The sequence below is a fragment of the Sturnira hondurensis genome, unplaced genomic scaffold, assembly GCF_014824575.4.
Source record: "Sturnira hondurensis isolate 20B ecotype Veracruz unplaced genomic scaffold, ASM1482457v3 Scaffold0022566, whole genome shotgun sequence".
NCBI lineage: Eukaryota > Metazoa > Chordata > Mammalia > Chiroptera > Phyllostomidae > Sturnira > Sturnira hondurensis.
In genome coordinates this window covers 13,747,346-13,762,773 of record NW_028095197.1, presented here as the reverse complement: position 1 = coordinate 13,762,773, position 15,428 = coordinate 13,747,346, and positions in this window count along the sequence as shown.

Below are 15,428 nucleotides of genomic sequence, written 5' to 3'. Positions count from 1 at the left end.
ATATTTTCTGGAATATTATATATTTTAATTTTATGAAGATTTTTAGAATTACCTTTGTTAACATCCACAGAATCTGTATGCATATTTTTATTTGAAATACATTAAAGTTATAAGCCAGTTAAATATTTTATTCGCATACAGATACATGTATACATGTACATATGTGTATATATATACACATTTATGTGCTTTGCTTTGCAGTTTTCATTATACTCAATATTTAATTAACAGTGAACTTTAAAAGTTGTTATGTGATTGTCTACTCTTAACATGAACCTATCTTTGTATATAATATACTAGAAACGATGACAAAGTATATTTAACAGACATAATTATGTATTCTCATAATCTGATATTGTCTAATATAAAAGCTGCTTTATAACATCAAGTTGAATTTGTAAAAACAAATCATTCTGAATTTACAGTTTGATTATTCAAAATACTATAATACACAAATAATATATAATTATATCAACTAGACTACATTCCAAAATTAGATTTGATTTTATTTTGCCTTTATTATGACCTTTGAAACATTACACAATTATAATTATGATTCAGTTGCAAAGTGAAACTAAAACTTTTATCTAAATATATACTTAGAACTCTCTATATTGCAAATAACAATATGTGGCCCTAAGTACCGTACCCAATACCGAAAATTCAGTGAGTCACAGTTACTTCTAGATGTAGAATAATGCTTGAGTTTATATGGAATCAGATCCAATGTTCAATAAAGCCATTGTAGCTCAGATTTCATCCCTCTTTCCCTTACTATGTTCCTTCTTCCCTGTTTTCTTTTTATTCACTTTTTAATTGACATCTAACTTATTTATGGTGAAGTACCCAAATCTTAAGTATATTATGACTGATTTTTACTTATGTATGTAGCAGTATAACAACCTAAATTAAAATGTGAAATGTTTCTGGCATCTTCAGATGTTTCCCTTACATTACCTCTCGGACAGTATTTCCCTCAAGAATAATACTGTAATCTTCACTCCAATACATTAGTTTTCCATGTTCTTGAACTTAATATAAATAAAATCACATTGTATGCATTTTTTGGTGTCTGGAGTGTTTTGATTTACTGCATTAAGAGATCATTAAAATGATCTCTCAATTTTACAGATAAATGACATCCTAATCTTCATATTCTTGAATCTTTATAAAATGCATCATTATTAACCATACTTCCTTTATTTCCTCTTGCCATCAACTTTATGCTCTTTCTACAGTACCTTGTCTCTTCTCTGTCTCAGTTGCCTTGTTCTCCTTCTATCTCCTGGAATAAAAACACTTTCAAAGTATAATCTTACCTCCATTCCAAGATTAAACCTAACTCATCTCTAACTATTCAAATGCAGGTACTTCTAAGAAGTTCCATTCTCCTCCTCCATGTTCATTCCAACTGACATTCAAAAGAGCACCACTGAATCAATAAAAAATCAGCCTAGAACTTCTCTATGTTTAGCTCTGATTCTTCACTCAGAGCTGTGAATCCAATTTCCTAAGTGCTAGCTGCACATTAGCATCAGCATATCCCGATGATTTCTCAAAAGATAAACATTAGAGCATTACCTTGTCTTTCAAACCATCATACATTGCTCTCCTTTCACCTTTGCAGATCCTGGCATGGTCCTTTTCCAACACAGAAGGAAGAGACCCTTGACACTTGACCCTTTCTCTCTTTACGCACACATTTAAAGAGTTGCTAAAACCTACCAATTCTTTATTTTAAGGTATCTCACACATTTTCTCTGTTTTCATTTCTATACCTATCACCTAATTTACTTCTTTGTGACATTACACCTGAGCTACTTGCAGTTGCTTTGATGCCATTTGTCACAGCATGTGCTAACTGTTACATATCAGAGTGCCAATTCTATCACTCACAAATTCCAAAAGTGTTAAACAGAAACAGAATTAAAAATCTTAATCTGCATTTAATATTATTTATTACTGGCTTCATGTACAGACATTACAGCTCCACTTATTCAGTTACTTGTATTTTTGTAGGTCTGTTATTTTTTATCACAACAAAGTAAACTTCAGAGGTGAGATTTCTGCCTATTTTGTTCATTGTTACGTTCCTTGTTTCTAAAAGAGTGTCTAACACATGGTGAACATTCACTAAATATCATTGAAAGAATGAACGGCTTGTTCTGTAGTCAAATGGGAAAACTTATTTTTCCAAACATAATGAATATTTTTTATTTTTATATCTTTGTTTAAGCTATATACCCTTAGTGTAGTGACCTTTCTTTCTATCTATCTTCATATCATAAAGATGCCTACTTAAAGATAGATCTCAACTGTAACCATTCTTTAAGGCTCTTGTTAATCTCCCCTACTCAATGTGAGTTTTTTCTCCTTTAAATTCTCATAGCACATTATATCACTTTTATAGGACCTACATAACACTAGGGCCTTAAGAGTCCCTTAAAATTTGTCTTATTTTCCCTAAAAGATATTATATTCTTTGAGGACAGAAATTGTGTTTTAGATTTCTTTGGAACCTTATATTTAAGTAGAATGACATATTAATGGCAAATATTCAATGTATATATATTGAATTGGACTGGGTATTATTCTCTATTCAACATAAATTTGGCAGAATAAACCAGCATTTATCATGCATAAAAATGTCAAAGGATATTGTGCTTATTTTTCTTCCAACAGATTAATTTGCTTGTGTCTGCCAATAAACAATTTAGCTACTATCCTTGGGAATGAAGCACATACTAATTTTATGAACAGATACCAGTGTAAACAACCTCTGTTACTTCATGTTTTTATATTGTGTTCATTATTTTTAGATAGAACTCATTTAGAAAGGGTTGTCCTATTTCAGGAAAAAAATGTAATTCATGCTCTGGAAATATAATTGAAGTAGGGTTTATACTTGTAGCTAGTCTGAATTTCAGGTGGACACTTAGCATGTTAATTTATACAAATGTATTCCAAATTAATGTGTCACAGATCCAGCAGGTTTTGAGAATGTGTTCTTTGCTAGATTTATACAGTGAATATGTAAACATCATATTCATATCAACATATAACCACAGAGAAGAAATAAGTTGTGGCATGATGGGACCCTCGTAAAATGGGGCCAGCATTCACTGAACTAGAAAACTGCTCAAAACCTCTAGTCTCTCAGGAGTACATACAGATGAGACAAATGCTAAATCGGCCCAGACACTGCTATGCAGACCAGTTTGAGAAGCAAAGGCTTTAGCATAAAATAGAATTGTATTCATACCCATGACCTGTGGATAAGTAGTGCCTAACTCCCAAGACAATTCAATTCATTAGTAAGGTGGTTATCTCAAATTAAGCACACGAGTAACATCAATGTCTTCCATTTGAGATGTGAATGGAGCTCTTAGGAAGAGTACATTAGATAATGTAGTGCTTGTCAACATTTTAAAGTATAGGTGCAGTCACTGTGGAAAACAGTACGAGATTTTCTCAGAAAACTAAAAATGAAACTGCTTTTTGACCCAGCAATTCTCCTGCTGGGATTATACCCTAAAAGCCCTGAAACACCAATCCAAAAGAACCTATGCACCCAATGTTCACAGTAGCACAATTTACAATAGCCAAGAGTTGGAAGCAACCCAGGTGCCCATCAGCATGTGGGTGGATCAGAAAAACTATGGTACATTTACACAATGGAATTCTACGCAGCACAGAGAAAGAAGGAGTTTATACCCTTTGTGACAGCACGGATGCAACTGGAGAGCATTATGCTAAGTAAAATAAGCCAGGCACTGAAAGACAAATACCATATGATCTCACCTTTAATTGGAACATAATCAACAAAAGAAAAAAAAGCAAACAAAATATAACCAGAGTCATTGGAATGAAGAACAATATAACAATAGCCAGAGGGGAGGGGGAGGGGACTGTGGGAAGAAGGGTTTTCAGGAACTACTGTAAAGGACACATGGACAAAACCAAGGGGAAGGGTGGGAGCAAGGGAGGAAGGTGGGTATGGAGGGAGTGGGGAGAAAATACAGACAACTGTAATGAACTACAACAAAATAATTTAAATTAAAAAAGAATTAAGTGAGCAGAAATATAATGTAACATATAAGATGATATAGTAAATATGATATAATATAATATGTAGTCCAAAAAAGAAGCACAGGAAGACCCAATGTAAATAAAGATGGCCCCTTATTTAAATAAATACATAAATAAATAAAAATAAAGTATAGGGGCTTCATATCAAAAGCAGTAGTGAACCTTTGATTCTCCTATTACTTTCTTCTGTTTGATTTAAAATTAAAAAGATATTTAGCCCTGGCTGGTGTAGCTCAGTGGATTGAGCACAGGCCTGTGAAGCAAAGGGTCTCTGGTTCAATTCCCAGTCAGGGCACATGCCTGGGTTGCAGGTAGGTCCCCAGTAGGGGACACATGAGAGGCAACCACACATTGATGTTTCTCTCCCACTCTTTCTCCTTCCCTTCCCCTCTCTCTAATAAATAAATAAATAACATATTAAAAAATAAAAAGATATTTAATAAAAGGTGACTATAATTTTTAAAAAACTCTTAAAACGAATTTTATTTCATCATTACAGTACTTACATGACTTTGAAAAAGCAATAATATATATGTACACATTGTTAATAAGGTGTTACTTTTTCTTCCGGTGGGTTTATCACTAATAAAAGAATCATCCTGAGCTGTGAAGAATTTCAGTAATGCTAAAGTGCTACTTGAGAGGAAGCAGCAACATTTATTAAGGTTGTTTCTCCTTCCAGAGAGATTGAGTAGCTGATAATACTTGAATGAATAGTGGTGGTGTTGACAATGTTGGTAGCGTTAATGCTTTCAGTGAACCCTCCAAAAATTTACCTCACATGCACACACACACAAAAACAATGCAATTTCTTGTTAAAGAGAAACATTTATGTTTCATAAGCAATGGAGTTCCAGAATGGCATAATAAATATTTTCAATGCCACTGATAACTTAAGAGTTTGATTTTGAATTTCCACATGTAATTCTTTAAGCCAGATGCAGATGAATTTAGCTAGTTGCTCATAAAGTGAGAGAGAAAAAGAAAATCACAGCTTAAAATATTTCCTTTATAATGACATTTTGTCAGCTGATTAATGTTTGTGTTACACTGCTAAATAACACCATATGTTAGCTGTGAGTTTATTGCTATAAGATACCAGAGAGATCTACCTCATGATGAATGATTTAGGTATTATCTGGCTGAAAGTAAAAGAGAAAAAATGCTATTGGAATCTTTTTCAAAATCAATTATGTAGTTTGATTATATGATATATATCATAGAAATGAGTGTATCTTCAGAGATTAGATTAATACTTTATAGGGTAGTCCTTTTGAGCTAAGCCCATATGGGAAAACACGACTTTCTTTAAATCTACGTGGATTATATTTTGGCAGAATTAGACATTGTTTTCAATACTAGCAGCTTGAATTTTAATTAGGTGCTTATGATGTTTAAATGACAAAAAAGGATACATTTCTGTTTGATTGTGTATTAAATTCAAAATGAGGCTTCAGAATTAATGCCACAGTTTTACTCTCCAGATATGTTGTATTTACTTCGCAATACGAATGGCAACAAGGATCATTTAAGAACAAAGAAAATGATAGTAGATTAGAAATTATTTTTCTCATATGCTATTTTATTTGATTCTGCAAGTCATTCAAAGTTATTTAAAGTACCTACTGTGTCCCTATTACTTTAAAGGCTTTCAGGATATGACCGTGGTTAAAACATGTAAGGCCTTGTTCTCACAGCAATTATATTCTTGTCAGGGAAGACATAGTATGAATGAATGAATGACTGAATGAATGAACAAATCACCCTACATATCAATATATAACATAACATGATACAATACTACCCAATGACTGCCAATGACTTCACAATAGATTAGTGTGAAGAATTCTAAAGAATTGTAAAGAATGGAATTTACATAACTGATACAAAAATCCAAAATTAGGGCTAAAAAATAAAATTAAAGTTAAATAGTACAGGAAGTTTTTTCTTTCATTCTACCTAATAGACAGATAAGACATAAGAACTTATCTTTTCTCAGATTCTAACTCAAGAAACATGCTGTGCTGAATGTATTTCTACTATGTACATAGATACATTTCATAGCCTGTAAAGAAGGAAGCTCTATCAATCTTAGTAGATTTATTTGTTCTTTCACTACTTCATTTTAAAATTCAGTTGGCATGTATTTAGCAGGGTCAATATAATACAATATAATGCAAAAGTTAAAACTTTGTAGTAGCACTGCATGGCTTGGAACTTGATTGACATTTTATTGGCTGGTGCCCTTGGTTTCTTTAACTTCAGAAAAACACAGGCCTTATAAAATTGTGAGGATTCAATGAGTTAATACTTGGTAGGACTTCTGGTCAAGATGGAAGCATAGGTGAACATGGCTTGCCTCCTTGCATAACCACAGCAAAAATTATAACTAGACTACAAACAAATACCACCCAGAATTGTCAGAATATTTAGCTGTGTGGAAGTCCAACAAACAAGGAATTAAAGAAACCACATTCATCCAATCAGGTAGGAGAGATGGAGACACAGAGAAGTGTGCAGAGGAAGAGTAGGCTGTTCCACATCCACGTGTGGTGGATAAAAATTGGGAGGGATACTGCAGGAGCGAGGGATCCCAGGCCCACAGCAGACCACCCAGCCCAGGGTTCCAACATTGGAAAGATAAACCCTGATAACTTCTGGCTATAAAAACCAGTGCAAGTCTGGGTGATAGAAGTAACTGTGAGATTCTCAGGAGTCTCCTCCTAAAGGGTCCACAACTCATGCAGACTCACTCCCTCTGGTAATTAACACCAGGGTAACAGCTGGAAGGACAACAGTGGCATATGAGAAGAAATTGAAGTGACTTGTCATCAGGGTAAGTGCTAGGAGACAGCTTCCTCCTGGACAAAACTCCAGAGGCCAGGCAGCAGCATTGTCCCCTCTTTGAATCCTCCCCCACACAGAGCCACAGAATGGCAATGGGGTTTGTCTCGCCATGGTGATTACCTAAGGCTCCTCCCTATCCAACTTACTGGTACTCTTTTCAACAATAAACCACACTACTAATATAGGGAGTCAAAATAGCTCTACTTAATACATAGAAACAAACACAGGAAGGCTGCCTAAACAAGGAGACAAAGAAATATGGCCCACAAGAACTAAACAAAATGGAGATAAGCAGTCTGGCAGATGCAGAATTCAAAACAATGGTTATCAGGTTGCTCAAGGAACTCATTGGGTACTTTAACAGCATAAGAAAGGCCCAGGCAGAAATGAAGGTTACACTAAGTGAAATAAAACAAAATTTACAGGGAACCAAAAGTGGAGAAGAAAAAGCTGGGATTCAAATCAACAATTTGGAACACAAGGAAGAAAAAACATTCAAACAGAACAGCCAGAAGGAAAAAGAACCCCCCAAATGAGGGTAGGCTAAGGACCCTCTGAGATATCTTCAAATGTACCAACACCTGAATCATAGGTGTTCCAGAGAAAGAAGAAGAGCAAGAATTTGAAAATGTATTTGAAAAAAAATAAAACTTCCCTAATTTGGTGAGGAAAATAGACATACAAGTACAAGAAGCACATAGAGTCCCAAACAAGATGGACCCAAAGAAGACCACACTAAGACACATCATAATTAAAATGCCAAAGGTTAAAAATTAAGAGAGATATTAAAAGCAGCAAGAGAAAAGCAGATAGTTACCTACAAAGAAGTCCCTATAAGACTGTCAGCTGATTTCTCAAAGAAACTTTGCTGTTCAGAAAGGACTGGCAAGAAGAATTCCAAGTGACAGAGAGCAAGGACCTACAACCTATGTTACTCTATCCAGCAATCTATCATTTAGAATCAAAGGCAGATAAAGTGCTTGCGAGACAAGGGAAAGCTAAAGGGGTTAATTAACACCAAGTCATTATTATATGAAATGTAAAAAAGATTTTTTAAAAAAATATATTTTATTGATTATGCCATTACAGTTGTCCTACTTCCCCCCTTTCATTCCCCTCCACCCTGCACACCCCCTCCCTTACCATTCTCCTCCCCTTTAGTTTATGTCTACATGTCTCAAGTTCTTTAGATTCTATATTTCCCATACTATTCTTGCCCTCCCCCCTATCTATTTTCTACCTACCATCTATGCTGCTCATTCTCTGTACCTTCTCCCCCTTCTCCTCCTCTCACTCCCCTGTTGCTAACCCTCCATGTGATCTTCATTTCTATGGTTCCATTCCCAATCTAGTTGTCCTCTTAGTTTGCTTTTGTTTTAGGTGTGGTTGTTAATAACTGTGAGTTTGCTGTCCTTTCACTGCTCATATTTTTATCTTCTTTTTCTTAGATAAGTCCCTTTAGCATTTCATATAATAAGGGCTTGGTGATGATGAACTCCTTGAACTTGACCTTATCTGAAAAGCACTTTATCTGCCCTTCCATTCTAAATGAAAGCTTAGCTGGATAGAGCAGTCTTGGATGTAGGTCTTTGGATTTCATGACTTGGAATACTTCTTTCCAGCCCCTTCTTGCCTGTAAGGTCTCTTTTGAGAAATCCGCTGACAGTCTGATGGGAACTCCTTTGTAGGTGACTGTCCCCTTATCCCTTGCTGCTTCTAGGATTCTCTCCTTCATTTTGGTCTTGGCTAATGTAATTATGATGTGCCTTGGTGTGTTCCTTCTTGGGTCCAACTTCTTTGGGACTCTCTGAGCTTCCTGGATTTCCTGGAAGTCTATTTCCTTTGCCAGACTGGGGAAGTTCTCCTTTATTATTTGTTCAAATAAGTTTTCCACTCGTGGCTGTTTCTTTCCCCCTTCTGGTACCCCTATAATCCGGATGTTGGAACGTTTAAAGATGTCCTGGAGGTTCCTAAGCCTCTCCTCATTTTTTTTGAATTCTTGTTTCTTCATATTTTTCTGTTTGGCCATTTTTGTCTTCCTTCTTGTCCACTCCCTTGATTTGAGTCCCAGTTTCCTTTCCATCACTATTGGTTTTCTGTGCATTCCCCTTTATTTCAATTAGTTTAGCCTTTATTTGTTCCTCTAATTTGTGACTATAATCAACCAGTTCTGTGAGCATCCTGATCACCAGTATTTTGAACTGTGCATATGATAGGTTGGCTATTTCTTGGTCACTTAGAGTTATTGGCTCCAAGGCTCTGAGTTCTTCTTGAGCCATAATGTTTTGGTGTGTTCGCACCTGTTACGTATGAGGGGCAGAGCCTTAGGTGTTCACCAGGGCGGGGCAACTAAGTCGCTGGGTTGTGACGCTATATGTCGGGGCGGGGTCAAAGAGGGGCAATGGAGGTCCCCTCTGCTGCTTCCTGCCACTGGGCCCTGTGTGGTCTGTCTCACTGCTCGCTCCTTCACCTGGTTTATCTGCAAGCGAATATGTGACCGTGGTCAGCCTGCTGCCTTGCACCCTCACTGGGTCTGCCCGTTGCCCACGCCTGGAATCCGCCAACTGCCGTGGCCTATGCTCCTGGGTTGGAACCAAAGGATCTTTCCTGCCTGATCCCGCTCCGCCGCTGATTCCGCCCCTCTTACTGGTCTGGCTGAATGGTTCGTAGTTGTCGGACTTCTGTATGGTTCAATTTTCTATATTTTGGTTGTGTTTTTGTTACTAAAACTTTGTTGTCTTTAAACCTGGTTGTGCAAGGTATTCCCACCTATGCCTGCACCTTAAAAAAGATTTATTTAAGAAAAAAATATCAAAACTATGGCCACTAAAATGACAATAAATTCCCAACTATCAATAATTGAATCTAAAAACAAAAACTAAGCAAACAAGCAGAACAGAAGCAGAGTCATAAATATGGAGGTCATTTGGAGGATTATCAGTTGGGATAGGGAAGGGGAAAATGAGGGGAAAAGGTATAGATTTATGAAGTGCAAACTGGTAGGTATAAAATAGACAGGAGGGTGTTAACAGTATAGAAAATAGAGTAGCCAAAGAACTTATACGTGTGCAAGGTATTCTAATGCAGCCTGCCAATGAATCAAACCCTTATGAAATCACCTCCCCTTGAGTATGGATGGAATCTCTAACATGTTTCTAAGCAGAGGATCATGGCAAAGATGATGAAAACACCCCCGTGGTTACATTTCCTCAAGTAAACCTCTGCCCTGTCAGACTAATGATGCAAATAGCACTACGGTGAACTGCATATGGAATCACATGGTAGGAACCTGTGGATGCCCTCTAGGAAATGAGAGTGGCGTGTACCCCATGGTCATTAAGAAGCAGGGTCCCTAATTATACAGCTATAAGAAAATAATGCTGACAATGTTAAGTCAGCTTGAAAACTAATTTTTTCCCAATAAAGTCTCCAAATAAAAATGCAACCTTGCTGACACCTTCATAGCTGCTTTTTGACACCCTCAACAGAGGACCCCAGTTAAACTATGCCCTTACTTCTGATCTACAGAAATGGAAGTAGTAAATGAGTATGTATAAAAGCCACTAAGTTTGTGGTAATTGGTTGAAGAATGAAGGAAAATGGATTTTATATGAAAAGGGCTTAGAATAATACTCTAAATTTATAAAGGACTCAAAAATTGTACCTGTTTGTATCATCTATACTATGAACAAGGAATAGGGCTATTCTCTTTGAAAAAAAGATGGACAAGATATGCTACTTAACTTTCTTGGAGACTACTGTCAGAGACAAACGGAGAGATTGATAATAATGTGGAGCTTCTGTTCTAATGGAAGAATCATGGAATCCTCTGGAAGCATCTAGAAATGGAACAGAACACAGGCTGGGGTGATCAAGGAAAGTTTTCCAGAGATGCTTGAACTACATTCCAAATGATGATTCTCTCTTTCTGTCAAACATTTAATTAATTACTTTTAATATATTTCCTCCCCTAGAATGTAAGCTCCCTGAAGGCAGGATTTTTTGCCTGAATTCCTAGTGCCTAGATGAATGCTTACTACATAGTAAGTGCTTAACATGTATTTGGTGAGTGAATGTATTAAGAATTCCAAGTCAATCAAATGGGTGAATTTGGGGAATCTCACAAGGAAATAGGGCAAGAAGAATATATTAGGAAGAGGGAGTGGCATCCACAAGAGTTAGGTAGTCAAAGAGTCACTGTCATTGTAGCCATCAAGTCCTTTTTTTCTCAAAATTGTCTCCCTGGCAGGACATAATACTTCACTGTAGTCAGCACGTGGGTGTCCATTGACATCTGGGAAAAAATGTACAGCAAGTTTCAGTGTATTTCTGCACTCTGTCATGACATGTCATATATTGCCAAATGATAGGAATTGACCAGGATGCTTGTTATAAACTGTGGGAGAGCAATAAAAACTGCATTTATATTCCCTGGAAAGACTAAAAATCTCTGCAGTTTGGGGGTCCACATAGAATTTAGGGCAGTCGTAGAGCTTCTTAAAGATAAGTTCTTGACATTTTATGATCTTCAGCAGAGAAAATAAACAGTGAAAGATCTGGATATATTTTTCTTAGCTATCTCTTCCTTTCTCCCTCCTATGCATCACACATCATTAAGTCAATAGGACAATACAACTGTTGCATATAACCTATATTGTCAATAAGGGCAAAAGTTAAAGGTTTAGAGAAAATTTCCTAGACCTGTTTACCAGATAAAGAAATAATGGGGTATATTATTGCCATGTTAAATGCAGCACAAGGTTAATGCATTTGGCATTTAAGCCCAGAATATTTCTCCAATTCAATGAAGCAATCAGTGTGTGTTGTTTTAAATGTTATCTAACTCTGAAATTCAGGATGCATTTAGATTGTACCTTATAGTGGAATATTGAAATTCTCCCACATTAGAGATATGCTATGTTTAAGAAACATTTTTTGGTCAATAATTTACTATAGTGGAGAAAAGTTACCCTAAATCTCTTACTCCCAACCTTCCCAGGTAACACGAGGGTTAAAAGACAATTGCAGACCCACTACCTAACTATAACATCCACAAATCTAAAACTGCTTAGTGAAATCAGTAAATACTCTTCATATAAGTATATTTGAATGGACATTATGTTTTTTGTAATAGGGATCTGAAACTTCTTATATAATATTCAAGGAATATGCCTTTAATTCTAGTAACTGAAAGAATTGCCAGTCATGTTCTAATCCTACTCACTATAGGTTTAATCAGCAATGCATAGAGTATCATTTTGAATATTATATTGTGTAAATACAGTATGAGGTACAAATAATAGGTTTTACTACTACTTGAGGTACAAATAAAATTATGTATCTTATTTAGGAATATTCAATAAGGGCTATATTGTAGTTAAACTTTGACACAACAGCAAAATAATTTACATTGAAATATACATATATATCTAAATGCAAAGTTTTCTTTATTATTTTCATTACTATTATGGCTGTTTTTTTAAAATTATGCCATCAAGTTTTAACTTTTCCCATCTCGGGATGAAAAACTTGACTGGGCATTTTTACACATTAAGAAAAATTAGCCTTGCATCCCCATCTTTGCCATTCATTTTTATTTTCACTCTTTAGGCCTCCAAGTGGAAAGCCATTGGGATCCAAAAATCCTTCAGGATATTAACATCTGAAGTACACAAGCTGTGTCCAGTGCTGGGTATCCGCCTATCTGAGGGGGAAAAAGCCCTGATTTTTATTGCTAATGTACACCCGTACCATGTCTAATTTCAAGATGGCAAATTATTTAATAATTATTGGCAACATTTCTGAATATTTAACTGTCAGCTCTCCTGAGACAGTAGGAACCTGTAGGAGCTGGAGAGAACACATACAGTACGTATCCAAATGCTACGTGGAGGGAGTTTGGAATTTTTAAATAGTAAAGTATGGAAAGGCAGTAATAGGTCAGGAGGAAAAAGGAGTTTGGGTAAGCTCATTGAGGAGGCTATCTGTTATATCAACACACTAGCATTTGTTTGTATAAATAATAGCCATCAAAGGTCATAAAAAGATACAACAAGGTCAGATTTGCTAATTTGGAACATCATCTTGACAGTTATATGGAATTCAGATTAGAAAAGATAATTCTAAAAGCAGAAAGACAATTTTAGTGCCTTCAGACTTGGTTTAAAAAAACTAATTTAAAAATCCTATTAGTGCAGTGCAATGGAGAAATTGGAGACCAGTGGAGAAAATGGAGACCAAAATATTTTGATAACAGGGAACAAGTCAACATAAATAGATTGGTTTAGACACAGTGACAAGGAATTTTAATACTCAGCAAAAATATGACTGATGGGGCAGGAAATGCAATCTGAAAAGGTGTCAGCAAAGGACTAGGAAAAGGTATCAAAGAAGTCAAAAGGAAATCTAGTCTACAAACACTGACATTTTCAGTGTCGATCACAGGGAGACATGGCAATGTAGGCCCTGGACTAGATCTGAGGTTAAATTCCAAATCCCACAATTCATACTGAGAACAAATTATTAGCCCATTCTAAAGGGAATGAAGTCAGTAAACTAATTAGAAGAAATTCTATCCAGTGACAGAAGTGGTCCCTCCCTTTCCCTCCAAAAAAATAAAGAAATACCAGAAAACAAAAAACACCAAAGCTATTAGGAAAACCAGTCCAGATGATAGCAGAATGAGCAACACAACTGACTTAACGCAGACATGTTCAGTACTTGAACTCAGGGTTAAGTGAAGTCCTGTTGTCAAGGAAAGGTCTGTTCTCAGTGTCTAGGATGACAATATGCCGTGATGCTGCGTCATGCAAGACTGTCCAAGTGATACCAGATTCAGAAATTTGTGAACACAAGGACAGAGTGCTGGTCTGATTAGTCCAACACCATCTTTGAAAAAAGGAAGACTTTTAGTTTAACAATACACACTCTTTACCAAACTTACTCCATGATGGAATCAAATTACTTGCAATGACATCAGTGATAGAGATTTGTAGAATTATACTAAAAAACAAGATTTCAGTGATTATTTGTGTTTTGAAGAGAATTAGTCATTGGAAATTATTTTACACTGGTAGAGAATTATACTTACTAGATATTTTAGGGTGTGTATTTTTTATACTTCCAAAGAGAATTTTTTTAAAAAATATGCTTTACCATGATATACAGTTTTTAATTATTAGAGAAATCTTATATTCATGAGCACCAATGAATATATCAACACTATACAGTGTGTGTTAAAAATGGAAGTTTCAAATGATTTCAAATCTATGTTATATAGTGGAAGCATCAGTTCATAGATATAATAATTTAAAAGTTAATAAATTCTATAGTAGTTTTAGGGAAGTACTAAATTAAAAGCTACCAATCACAGACAACATTGTCTGATTAATTAAAATGATCACTTTAAAGGTGGTATTCATATACATTCTACAAAATATAGCAGAGGAGCTGGTTGCTGAATCTTTGTCTTTTCATTTAACATTTATGACTGACAACTTATAATAAAATCATTATAATTAGAAATGATAAATAATTGGTAAAATTCTTATGTTCTGCATAGATGAGTATCATTTTGAGCACAAAAGCGTCAAGTATTTCTGTATGGTCATCACTATATAGCTGACTACTATAATTTTGGATTATGGAAAATGCTTTATAAATCATGATAATGAATAGTTACAGTAGAGTATGTCAGTAAAAAATTGCTAAGTGCTATTAAGTGCCACATTAAGTAGATATTTACTACTTATCATGCATCAGGTATAAAATTCTAGCATTTGCAGGTGAATAAGAAAACAATCTGGTTCCTGATGTTGTGAACCTCACATTAAAAGAGGCAGCTATGAAATAAACATCGATACAATGCGAAAGGGCTTACGCTAATACATTAGTACGTGAGGTTTTATTTTAGACTCACGTGAAAGAAGTGGTTTAGTGTGACTCTGCATAGAGAGGGGGAAAGAGATTCTAGAAAATGAGATCTTAATACTTATTCTAGACTTATGGATTTTTTCTCATTTACAGTGTGTAATTTACTTTTCCATAACCAAAACATGAAAGTAACTTCATTTCAGTCTTAAGACAGTGTTTTTTGGAGAAGCCTTCTTTAACCTAACAAGACTTGCTTAACTCTGTTACAGAGTTCCACAGCACCTTTTACTTTTCTTTTCTTGGTAACAGATATCACAATTTAAATTAACTGTGGTGAGGGAAATATTGAGATGTTGATCGTTCTAGGGATCAAAAATTAATTTCTTAATTCAAAAATGGGACCAAGAGCTGGTTGTTTCTCTGTGGGTTGGCCCTTACCTAGTGAACAAAGAAACGACATTTCTAAAAACAAGAAAACATCCAAGTTTTAGTGCCATCTCTTGCATGTGCCTCCTCACACTTGGATCTAGCTGGGGAGGAAGATGTGGACCCTGTGCCTACAGGAGAGAAAGGGCTAGTAGTACTCCTCACCACTCTAGACCCGACATGGCGCAGGCTGA